Below are 13,489 nucleotides of genomic sequence, written 5' to 3' on the forward strand. Positions count from 1 at the left end.
GTTAAGCAAAACAAAAATTTTTTTAATATTTATACGAAAAAAGCCATTTTAAAATTTTTGATAAATAAATTAACAAGTTTTTTTTAACGAGCCGAATAATGCATGACCATTATTAAACAGGGCATGCTTTGAATAATCGATACAAAAAAAAAATTCGATAAATGTTGTACCCTTTGTGTTAAAAATAGCATCATTTTTTTTGATCCCGTTTGAAAACGTTTGCCGCCTTTCGACTACGGTGGACCAAACGCGCTTAAATAATTTTTTTTTATTCTGCTTTAAATTGCCCCCCCCCCCATTTTGGGGAGTCTGGCCCCCACACACATACACATTAAAAACCAAACTCATACAAATGGTCACCCATCTGGTACTGGCCAGCCTCAGCTTAATAATACATTGAAATTTTCGTCACTGAAAAATAAGTTTTTTTGGCCTGTTTGGTCTTCCATAGTTTTCTTCTTATAAACCGCAAACGTAAACAGAGTCAATCTCGACTCTACATGGACGCGAAATATCTGGTTACCTATATGAATAAGTGGAATTATTTGAAATTCAGGTACTTATATTATAATATTTTTGCATATTCTCTTAGAAAATCATCCTAAATCTTAGTTAGACAATAAATAAATAAATTAATTATTTCAAAAAACTTTTTTTTTAAATATTTAAGTACGTTTTTTGTGCAAGACAAAAAATGTCAATTGTTAACTTTTTGGGAAAATTTAACATTTAAAATTTAATTAAAAATAGTAGAAAAAGTTTTACATTATTCTGTTTTCTATATGATAAAATTCAGGGTTTTATCTTTCTGGAAAAAAAAAAGTTACTCAGAAATAATGGATTTTAATAAATGTAATTTCGTTTTAAAAAACAACAACAACTTGATTTTGCGGCCATTTTTGGCGGTGCCTAATATATATATATATATATAAGTACTTATTGTACTTCACATGGGTCCAAGTACCTTCGATGGTGTTCGTGTGGATTGTAGGATCCTGTGTGTTCACAAAATTTTAAATTAAATCTTCATTAAAATTATTTTGCAATTTTCCTACGAATCGGATAAGAAATCTTGGTAATCTTTAACATTTGCGTTCCCTAAAATTAAAACTGCGGAAATGGATACAGTTGATGTAAATACGGAATGAAAGTCACAAAGCGAAGCGTAGCGAAATATAGAAATATTAGTATTATTTTAGAAAAAGTGTGAACTCGAACTAGTAGATAAAAATAAATTGTTTTTGTAGATTTCTGTATGCTAAAAAAGAATCTGAAAACTGTATCCGTCGCAAATTAATAGTTTCGGAGATATTAATATTTTTCCAATAGATTATTATCTTTATAAAATCAGCTATAATGGCGTAAGTCGGCTGATTACGCATGTGCACAGACCGAAGAGAAATCACAAAAAAAAAAAAAAATAGCATTTTATTAGTTTCCGTAAGTAAAAAGTAAATATCACAACGCATCATTGTATTTGTTCACGTAATTTCAGTTCTTGCGTTCACATGCGTACGCACGAGCGTAAAATGACCTGTCACATTGCGGAGGAATTTTTAGCGGGCATTTAAAAAAATGTACATTTTTGTGTGTTACGTAGTTTTTAATGCTTTTTAATTGATCTAAAGAATTCAGTTTTTATGAGCCGTTTAGGTGCTAATGCACTTACTGATCTGCGCTATTTTTTAAATCGTATTTCCAAGTTTAATTAAAATATTATATGATAAAATTTTTTAAAAATCATTGAGTCGCTGCTGCGTTTCCATAGTTCGTATATAGTTAACACAAGTCTGACGTCACGGAATCATGCTTTCTTTTCGTTCAGGTTCAGTTGGCAGTACCTATGGACCTGTAAATTCATCCTCGTTCGTTCGTCTGCACTTTTCTCAATAATTGGGATTTTTTGAAATTTTGCACAAACATATAAGTAAAAAAAGTAACAGAAAGGATTTTCCGGGAAAACTCTGGTCCCCCCCCCCCCCCCCAGGGGTGCCTTTCGGGTTAAAATGGCTAAAGTTGACACTTTTGTGCTTATTAAAAAAATTGATGCTTTGGATTTTTATAAAACTTTCCGAAAAGTTATAACTAACTGATTTCTATATAATTTTGTTTGTCTATACTTCACGATAACTTTTGGGTGTGCCCCAGGAGCTCTTTTAGGGCTAATAAAAACACTCCATTTTTGAGGCTATTTTACCATATTTGTCCAAAATTTTCTGTGTATGTCTATTTAGCAGTTTTGCATGGTGCTGAACTCAATGTTAAGGCCTTAGGGACTTTTGAGGTTAAATGGGGGGGGGACAAATGATGGACAGTCATTTCTTTTTTTGCATAACGCAGAATTTAAATTTACATATGTTAAGGCCTAAAATTGCACTGTTTGTTCATTTTCACCAGGATTTAACGTCCGCTAGGAACTTTTGGGGTTAAAAGCTGAACTTGGTAAATTTTTTTATGCCTCATTCACTGTGCACGTATGGGGGACCACGCATGCTTCACTTGTTTTTACGAAAAGCAATAACAGTTGTTCTATTCAATGAATTTTTGTTATTTTTTGGATATATTACTATTTTCTACATGATGTAATATTGTTTTTGCTTAAAACTATATATTTAAAAAAAAATCAATTTGTCAACTGTAGCTCAACAAACACCAAAATTATTTATAGAATGTAAAAAATGCTTAGTGACTTATATATTTCCGTATTTACATCAATTGTATCCATTTCTGTCGTCTAATTTTGGGAACGCAATTGTTAAAGATTGCCAAAATCTTTTGCACGCGAGAATTTGGTACAAGAAAGGTAATTTTATAGAATCACTCCCGTCTCCATGCGGGTGTTATAATATAAAAATACACTTCTTTAACCCTAACTCCAGAGTTGCAATACATCAGGGATTAGTGATTTTTTTTTTTAAGCTTAAAAATCAACACCTAAACAGCGATTTAAAATTACCAAAAGAAAATCTGGGCATTTTATTACATTTTCACCCCAAACAAGGCACATTGCCACTTTGATGTAGTGGGCATAAGCTACAGGGGTACTATGTGGGGAGTTGGGCATCAAGATGTCAGTTCACATTACACTTGAACTTCTGCATGTCAGTACAATTGGGAAAGCAGGAACCCAGAAGGGAATTCCAAAGTCTAGCGGTTCTGGGGAAAAAACTACTCTCTTACATTTAGGGATCTCTGTGAAGAGGTGGGATTTAGCTGCTTGTTGGGTTTGTCGGGGGTATTTACGTCGAGTGGGTACAAGTGCTTGCAGTTCGTCGGAGCATTCACCATTAAAATACTTGTAGAACAGGCAGAAGGATGCTACATCTGCAGTCCTAAACGTGCTGCCTCAGAACTGAGTGAATGAACATGTATCACTCATATTTTTGGAGTTCTGTATTGCCTAACTATTGTGATGTTCCTAAGTTTTGTGCATTTCCTAATTAGCTAGCTAATTAATTAGCTCTATCTATTGCTAACGGTTTTTATGAATATGCTTTTAATAAAGGAAAATAAAATGATTAATTGCCATGTTGCTCTATGCTTTAAAATTAATAACTAAAAGTTTGTTTTCTTCCAATTTATCAAAAGTCGTCCGCTAATTATTTGGATTCTCATTGGGTTGTCGCTTTCTCATTTTTTATGATTTGCTCGGCGACACTCTACATAATCCGGCAGGTGCCGGTTTACAAATTGCGTTAGTACCAAGTTTTTATGTCAGCGTTTCATATTTACGATGAAACTGACTATAAATTAGTGCTTTTAATGTGTAAAAACAAAACACACATGAAATTGGCGAGATTTGATAACTTATTTTATAATTTAACGTGCCCCTCGTCTTGTTAGTGCAAGAATAAATGTTGTATAATAATTTAGTACAGATTTGTCTATGTCATCAATTATAAGAAGCGTTGATACTTGACTTAATTACTACTTCATTCAATTTGTTTAGTTACTAATTAGTTATGTGATCGTAATCAATTTATTTCTTTTTCCATCCGAAAATGGCTGGGAAGTTGCCCTTGTGTCATACTATGTAATTGACAAGACTGGAGTTTAGGTGGAAAAATAATCACGAGCCCTTTATTACATAAAAGGAACAAAACTAATCACTGTTAAGTTACTTTGCCAACAATATAAAAGCAATTATATCGCTATTTCACAAGTTATCAGTTTAAAATAAGCAGAACTTAATTTTTTAAAAATAAACATTATGAAAACAACTTTTTTTTTTATAAAAAGGAATAAACACTTATTTTTTTTAACAATATATACAGAACTTTTTAAAATTTTCAACTATTTTAAAAGAATAAACAATTTTTATTTATTTTAAACAGAATGTTTTGGACGTTTCTACACTATCAGAACGAAATTTCGGAAATCGTACAACTGAATTTTACATGAAAACAATGGTACTTACGTTTTCCTCGTATTTTTAAGATAATTATACCCAAAAATTACGAAAATTGATAAGGTGGAAAATTATTTATTAAAGAAAATAAAAAATAGAATTTCAAGAAAACGATCGTATTTGCTCATATAAGACACAGGAGAGTTCAAAAAGGAGGTAATTTCTGTTTCGATTTTAAAAAAATGGCGGCAATTTTTCACCTGCTTACACAATTACAGTTGTTTAGTTTAATAATTTAGTAATATTCAGGTAATTTCGACTGCATAATTTGGAAACTAACATTGTAATTTATTAGGATTGAGAAAAAAATCAGTTAGAAACCATTGTTTTTTCTCTCCATTTATCGACTACAAAATTTTATTCTGATAGTGTAGAAGTGCCCCCCCCTATTTCTTTTTTTAAAGTTTAAAACAATATAAATAGAACTTTTTATAATTTTAAACACTAACCCTTTTTTTTTTTTTTTTTTTTTTTTTTAAATTTTTACCAATATAAACATATCTTTTTTTGTATTTTTTATGTTTACTTTTTAACAACATAAATAGAACTTTGGTGCTTATGTATTTTTGGATCCGCACTATTTTAAAATAGTTTTTTTCTGGTTAAATTCAAGTTTCACGATATCTTTTTTATTATTATTAAATTGTTAGATGGAAGCAAAGAATAGTTACAAAACACCCCCTCCCTATGTTAAGAATTGCTTTCGAAATAATAACGTTATTAATTTAGCATGGTACCATAAATATATAACTACCGAACTTTTTATAATTTTACATGGTAAATTTTTACTTGGTTTCCATCTTAACATTTTCCATTAAAATTACAACTTTGATAGGTTTTCGGATATGCTGAAAACGAATATTGCACTTAAATTTTCCGCAAATAAGTAGTTTTATGAATATTGAGCAATATAATTTTTATTTATTTGTTAAGTGGTGGCCATAGTTTTTAAATTTTAATTTTACACAACAAAAGTAGATTTTTTTTTTTTTAATTTTGAAAGAAATATTGTTTACGAACGTTTTTTAATTTTAATTTTTAACAAACAATATAAACCTTTTTACATTTTAATTTTGAAAAAAAGAAAAAGTAATAAATTTAAATTATTTGGAAAAAAATTGAAAATAATTAAAAGAGAATACACATGAAAATTAATAAATTGCAATAGAATATGCGTGTTTAAACTACTCATGTGATTTAATAATAATCACGTGATTCAATTTTGAATTAAAAAATTTCACATTGTTTAAAATTCTAAAAAATTCTATTTATATTGTTTAAACTTAAACTGGTCTTCATAGTTCAAAATTAGAAAAACGTTCTATTTATCATTATCTTTTAATAAAAATAAAAAAGGTTTTCATAGTTTACAATTATGAAAAGTTCTATTCATCTTTAAATGTTTTATATGTTCCAATAATTTAATATTTCTATTAATATTTTTTATCATTATAAAAAGGTATTCATTCTTTAAAATTATTAAAAAATTGTTTATATTGTTTTCATGGTAACTTAACAGTAACTACAGTAATTTCATTCCTTTTATGTGATAAAGGGTTCGAGATTATTTTTCCACCTAAACTCCAGTCTTGCCATGTAATTTGCCCTGGCCGAATCGAACAAGTAGTCTAGTGATGTTTTTCATAAATATCGCTACACTATCTCAATCATCTGAACTACTAAAGTTGACATATACACTGTATACGTTAGTGTGTAAAAGTACATGATAATAAATGTATAGTCAGCTGTTTTTTTTTTTTTCTTTCTACAGACATGCAATAATTTGTAAGTATATTGAACTTATGTCCTTAAGTTTTTACCAGCTTTTTAAAGCCTCGTTTTTGATCCATTTATTCATAACATTGTGGCCACGTTTCATGTTTCTGTGTATCTTAGAGATTATTTTACTATTAATCGATCTAAAAAAAAAAAAAAAATGCAATCTTTTTTTTTTATTACAAAATCAAATTCACTATTTCAGTTTCTTTATAAGCAAGAAACACAATTTTAATATTTTCTGAATAATTAAAAATAAATATAATGAATTAAGTAATGTTGACCGAGTCCTTACCCGGCTCCGAGATGTAAAATAGTTTGTCTCAAAGTTGTATTCATGAGCGGAAGTTGATTCATAAACGAAAACATGGAATCCTTCTCTAAGGAAATAAAACTTTTTTTTTTTTTGATAATAATTGCTAAATATTTGAATTTTTGGTTCTCTTTTTTTTAATTATGTATTTCTATCAGTATCTTTATTTTTCAACGCCTTTTTCTTTCATAACAACAAAAAACTTTATTCTTTTTTTTTTTTTTTTTTTTTTTGATAATAATTGCTAGGTACGGGCAAAAATATGGGGACCTAGTTTTGAAAGCCGATTTATCATAATTTTTTTGTAGCTTTCCGACTACCTTTTGATTGTATTTGAAAGATTAGAGACTAAAGTTAATTTCCTAAAGGAAAAAAATATTTGTACATGAAATGTTATGAAAAATGTTTTCACGGCGAGCTACCTAATTCAGCTAAATTTTGAAGTTAAATAAATTCATTGTAAAAATCCTTTAAAAGATAAATATTAGTTTTCTAGGTCTATTTTGTAGGAACCTGGAGAGGAGGTCGATCGAGGAATTGGTTAATTAATGAAAGACCACCCAACGATACCTGTCATGTAAATAATAGGATATGAACAAAGTGTCTGCATCTCTCCTGCCAATGGAAGTAGACAGTCCATCTATAATTCAGTTATAATTCACTGAGGCCGGAGTTGTTGTGTGGTCTCAACCTCTTTATGGCCCTAGTAGTGTTATGCTTCACTGTGGCCTCTGCAGTCGTAGTAGTGGACTGGTCGGGATGTTCTCCGATAAGGCTGGAGGATTGACGACGGTGGTGTCGGACTCTTCCGGGGGTTTTGCAGGTATGACCGGGACATCTGGGTACAGCAGTCCTGGACGAGCATAAGTGTGGATGCTAGGGCGGAGGAATTTGTTGTTCTGGAGAGTTATACGACCTGAACCATTGATTTTAACCCGATATTGTCTGTATGGAAGGCATTCAACGATTCGACCTGTTTTGTTCCATCTACGTCGACCCTGCTTGTCCTGTATTACCACATTTGTTCCAACATTGAGATGTTCAAGTTTTTTTTATTGCCAACGTTGTATCTCCTCGCTGGAGATGTGTTGAGTTTCGATGTTAACTCTTCACGTTTTTGAGCAGTGAGGATCCATTCAATAGTAGATTGGATTGGTTGGAATTCCATCCCTTAACTGTCTGTGGGTAAGATCTGCGCTGGACTCAGACTGACACCACGTATTGGGATGTTTCGAAATTGCAGGAAAGCAAGGGCAACTTTGTCAGAGTTAAGAGTACCATTTGGGCCGATGTTGTTGTGAAGGATGTGTTTCACTACCTTGACCACCACTTCAGTGCGTCCATTTGATTGAGGGTACTCGGCAGAGGACAGTCTGTGCCTTATATCCCAAGACGAAAAAATGACTGAAATCTCTCAGAGATAAATTGGGGACCACCATCAGAACTGATCTCTTGGGGAGCTCCATATGTACAACAAATTTCTCTTGTCGCATCAACCAGAACCTGACCTGTGGATGAATTTTCCATGTGGTGGAGTATGGGCCACCCACTGAATCTATCGACAGTCACTAAATAGTGGTTGCCTTTGATTCCAAAATAATCCATACAGATCTTCTCAAATGGATATTCGGCTGGATCATTAACAATCAATGGTTCAGATGATTGAGATGGTGTGTGTTAAGGCAGTCCGCACAGCTGGCATGGTACTGGGTTATGGAACGGTAAATTCCTGGCCAGTAAACGGATTGGTGTGCTCGTAACTTCATTGAGGAAGTGCCTCGATGGCGAATGTGTAGGTGTTCCAAAAATGCTTTTGAAGTTTGATGGGAATTACAATTCGCCTGTCAAGGAAAATAATGTCATCTGCAGAACTTAGGTTGTCATGCATCAGCCAATATGGACGTATTTCCTCCTGGAGTTAATTTTGGGATGTCGGGAAACCTATGTGTACTTGTTGAATAAGGTTTTGGTACACCGGGTCCTTCAGTCCAAATTCACGCACAGTGTCCAACGAGATGGTGCTTTTTGTGATTTCAGCCAAACCGCATACTGTTAGGCAAGCAGATTCGTCCAGCCTAGAATTGTCTGCGGAGGCACTTTCATGGAGTCACTAAACTTCTGATATTGTAGAGTAACGTGATAGTGCATCGGCTGTGGATGATTTTGAATGACCAACCAAGGTTGCTTTCTTTCAACTGGAATAAACATGGGTTGTCTATTGAGTCAAGCTCACAGTTGTTGAACACACCAACTAACGGTTTATGATCCGTTGCAACAATTTAGGGCAACACTGTGTGAACAAACGAGAGTGTCAGAGGCTCCATGAGATTGCCAGTGCCTCACCTTCAGTTGGGGAATATCCTTGTTCTGCATTGTTCATAAATCTTGATCCTGCCAAATAACCTTCCAACCATTTTTGCAGCACATCGGGACCTTGCTATTGTCACAGGAACAATGCTGCTGCAGGAGGAGGTATCCGATGCCAGTGCGGCTCCAGTCAGTTTGCGTGCATGTGTTTTTGTTGGCATCAAACAAAGAAACACCTGATCTCATGCAATCAACAATAACCTTTTTGGATTGGCAGAAAAGTCTGTCAAGATTGTCCTCCCAGAAAAACTTTTGTTCAGTTTTATCAAGTCCCTGAATGGTTCCATGATAATATAGCTGATGGCATATGCCCAGGAGATTTGGTTTACTAGGCCAAACCATGATCGTGCATCAGTGATGTTAGTTGGTGTCGGAAAGTTCTCAATAGCTGATAATATCTTTGAGGATGGCTGTACACCTGTTGGTGTGATCACAGGGCCACCAAACTCAACGGTCTTCTTGCCAAATTGAAATTTATCAATATTAGCCACGATACCATTGTTGGCAAGAATGGTGTGGAAGTCCCACACATGATAGAAATGTGTCTCGATAGAGTCATCATACAACATCGTGTCATCTACAACTTTCACTTTTCGCTCAACGCAATCAATCACCTTGTCAAATCACCGGATGCCTGGAATCCCTGTGGCAGTCGCAGATAACGATACCAACCCCATTCTGTAATGAAGGTCGTGAGATGCGGAGAGTCTTCATGTAGCAGGATGCCATGATAGCCATCGGTGTTTACGATTCTATTCTGGACAGAGTCACTGCAGCAGTTGTATAGATGAGGGATAATGTTCATCTTTGAAAGTCCCGTAATCTTTTTGTAAATGTCTCAATACACTCGGAACTTGCGGAATTGTGGCTTGGTCATTTCAGTGGCGACAGATAGAGGTTTGACCTTAGCTGATGCATCCTTCATTGAGGATGACAAATCAGCAGGTGATGATGAAAGCGATCGGGCTAGCTTAAGAATAGCCAGCTTGTCATCGAGGATGTGCACACCTAATTCAGTGAGTGCATCCTTATCAAGTTCAGACAATTCCGCAGTTGTGATGCGGTTCTGTTGGAAAGAATGGATGTACTTAGCAGCAACATTTTGTGGGATACCGGTATCTGAAAAAAATTCGGTCCATGTGTCCTCACTTTGTATCGCCATGTAGGAACCGGGAGAGGAGGTCGATCGAGGAATTGGTTAATTAATGGAAGACCACCCAACGATACCTGTAATGTAAATGATAGGGTATGATAGGCACCGCCAAAACGGGGGGGGGGGGGGGTAAATACTTTTTGACGGACCGTCTTTTTAAAAATCTACCAAAAATCAGATAATTATCCGATCAATGTGAAATTTTCAGTGAGTATTAAGAGAAGAATGAACTTTATAACAGTGTACTTATTTTTCATAAACGAGATTTATATATATATATATTTTTTTGCTTACAACCCCCCCCTTGTTTTGAGGGGGTACAAATATGCTTAAAATAATCAACTGAAACTGAACACAACATATTGTATTGTTGTAAGGGACAGAATTATAGATTAAAAAAAAAATTGTTTGCATACCTTATTTTGACGTTTGAATATCAGAACTTCGATTGTGTTTAATTATCCCGCTTTTGAGTTTTGAAAGGTGAAATTCGGTGAATATGTTAAGTAAAATAATTAATTTAAGTTAAGCAAAAAAAAAAAAATTTTTAATATTTATACGAAAAAAGCCATTTTAAAATCTTTGATAAATAAATTAACAATTTTTATTTTAACGAGCCGAATAATGCATGACCATTATTAAACAGGCCATGCTTTGAAGAATCGATACAAAAAAAAAATTTGATAAATATTGTGCCCTTTGTGTTAAAAATATCATCATTTTTTCGATCCCGTTTGAAAACGTTTGCCGCCTTTCGACTACGGTGGACCAAACGCGCTGAAATAATTTTTTTTTTATTCTGCTTTAAATTGCCCCCCCCCCCCATTTGGGGGAGCCTGGCTCCCACACACATACACATTAAAAACCAAACTCATACAAATGGTCACCCATCTGGTACTGGCCAGCCTCAGCGTTAATAATACATTGAAATTTTCGTTACTGAAAAATAAGTTTTTTTTGGCCTGTTTGGTCTTCCATAGTTTACTTTTTATCAACTACAAACGTAAACATTGCCGATCTAGACTCTAGATCAACGCGAAGTAACTGGTTGCCTATATGAATAAGTGGAATTATTTGAAATCCAGGTACTTATATTATAATATTTTTGCATATTCTCATAGAAAATCATCCTAAATCTTAGTTAGACAATAAATAAATAAATTAATTATTTCAAAAACCTTTTTTTTTTTAAATCTTTATGTACATTTTTTGTGCAAGACAAAAAATGTCAATTGTTAACTTTTTGGGAAAATTTAACATTTAAAATTTAATTAAAAATAGTAGAAAAAGTTTTACATTATTCTGTTTTCTCTATGATAAAATTCAGGGTTTTATCTTTCTGGAAAAAAAAAGTTACTCAGGAATAATGGATTTTAATAAATGTAATTTCGTTTTAAAAAACAACAACAACTTGATTTTTCGGCCATTTTTGGCGGTGCCTAGGGTATGAACAAAGTGTCTGCATATTTCAAAGATAATTAGTAAAGTCCCAAGATATTGAATTGAATAAAAAAAACATGTTGTTTGTGCAAAAAGAACTTAATTAGCCCTCAAAAAGCAAGTAATTTACCATTTACCAAAAACGCAACAAATGAAGATTTGTAAATATGATTATAAGGCGGCCTAAAATTTCAGCCAATCGAAACACTGTTTCAAAATGAAGTCATGATTGTAAAAGGAGGTAGGGGTGTCAGATTTCAGGGGTTTTTTTTTTGTTGTTGTTTTGTTTCCAGACGTGCATTCATACATTCCTGTTCTGAACGTTTGTATCAATTTTTATCATTTTTTAATTTAATTATTTTTATGTTCCTGTTTTTAAATTATTTTTTTTTTAATTATTGTTCGAGATTATATAAAAATTATGTTATGCTGAAAGTTTCACATTCTTGCGAGCAAGGAAATTATTAAACTCTTGCATATAAAAATTATGTGAAATCTGTAATTTAAAAAAAAGTAGAAATATTTTTGCTATTATAATTGTTTTTGTGTGAAAATATTAAATAAACAATGCTTAATTCAATGGTAATATCGGTAGTTCGAGAAATTCATTTTTCTCAGAGTTATATCGAATTCATTAATATGGATTTAGGGGCTTTTTTCGTAATGTTCCTGTAAAAAATTTTTTTTTTATTGTTACAAATTACGATGCTTTATTTATATAAAAAAAGCAAAACTAAATTCTTGCTTTTTTTATTTACTACTGAAAACCATAACTTTAAGTAAAGGTATTTTTTTGTTTAAACAAAATAATACATTTTCACTAAGATTTAAATAAAAAAATAATGAGTTCATTATATTCCGCGATCATTATTTGATAAATACTAAAAATTTCATTAAAATTGGTTAATTTCTTGATTTTTGATGAATTTGGCTGAAATTTTGGACTTCTGTATATTCGTGTTTACCAGTGGCGGCTCGTGCATGGAGCTGTGGGACTGCAGCAGTGCAGCACCCCCAAGTTATTTCTACACAATATTAATGATAAAATTAAAAATAATACGTTTGTTTTTTTATTATTATTATTTTATTTTTTTCTATGTGTACATTTTAAAATCATTAAGTTTAATGTCGGTATCTCCAAATTCATATAAAAACAAAAATAAAACTTTCTTAATGAAATTCTCTTGTGCGCATGCGTGCTTTAGACAGCTGATGAAAGCCTCTTTAGGAACTGTCGCTTGCCGCAGTTCCGCATCGTGAAATTCGTTGTTTGCTTAGAGTGTGCGCCTGTATAGATATGATAACATTGTTATTGAAAAAAACAAAAAGGAGGTTTATTTACAGTTTTCTTTTTTTTTAATTATTATTAAAATCTGCATATAACGTGTTCTTGTACATAAAATATTGTGCTTTTTCTTTTTTTTTTTTTTTTTTTTTAAGTACGCACACTTTTAGCGTTGCGATTTAATTCGGTAGCAGACAAATATATAATATGCAGAAACTGTTTTTTTTTTTTTTCTTTATTAAAAGTATTTGGGGATTTAGCGGTGAAGCTAACACGCGACCAAGGGTAAAAATCAAATATACAATAAATAAATCTTACCATAAAAATAAAGTTACTTTTCCATCTACCTGCCTTTTTGTTTGTTTGTTTTAAGTAGTTTTAAATGCTATTTATTTTGCAACAACTAAACTTTACAAAAAAAAACAAAAACAAAAAAAACTTACATTTTTTCCTAGAAGCAAACAAGCGAAGAAACAGTTTATGTTGAAAATACATTTTAGTTAGAAATCTTTTTAACTTGTATGTTTTATTGTTTTAGATATAAAAAATATTAGCATTTATTTGTCCCCAACAAGGACAATGTTAGAAGTTTTACACTTTGAAAAATGGATTTTTTACACAAGGTTTTTTTTAATTAAAATGTGTTTGTAAGTAAAAAAATAACAAAACAGTTTTTATAATTATGCATTTTTAAACTTTACATTGAATTTGTTAGTAGATGAGGCAGATAATACGCATTAAAAAAAA

General features: G+C 32.2%; 1 protein-coding gene across 3 annotated transcripts in view; it reads left to right on the top strand.

Moving 5' to 3' along the window:
* The window catches only part of LOC145246778 (uncharacterized), a 252,694-nt gene that overhangs the window by 52,469 nt on the left and 186,736 nt on the right, over window positions 1-13,489 (top strand). The gene's annotated exons all lie outside the window — the stretch shown is intronic.

The sequence above is a fragment of the Euprymna scolopes genome, chromosome 24 (assembly GCF_053919585.1).
Source record: "Euprymna scolopes isolate OS-2025 chromosome 24, ASM5391958v1, whole genome shotgun sequence".
Lineage (NCBI taxonomy): Eukaryota > Metazoa > Mollusca > Cephalopoda > Sepiida > Sepiolidae > Euprymna > Euprymna scolopes.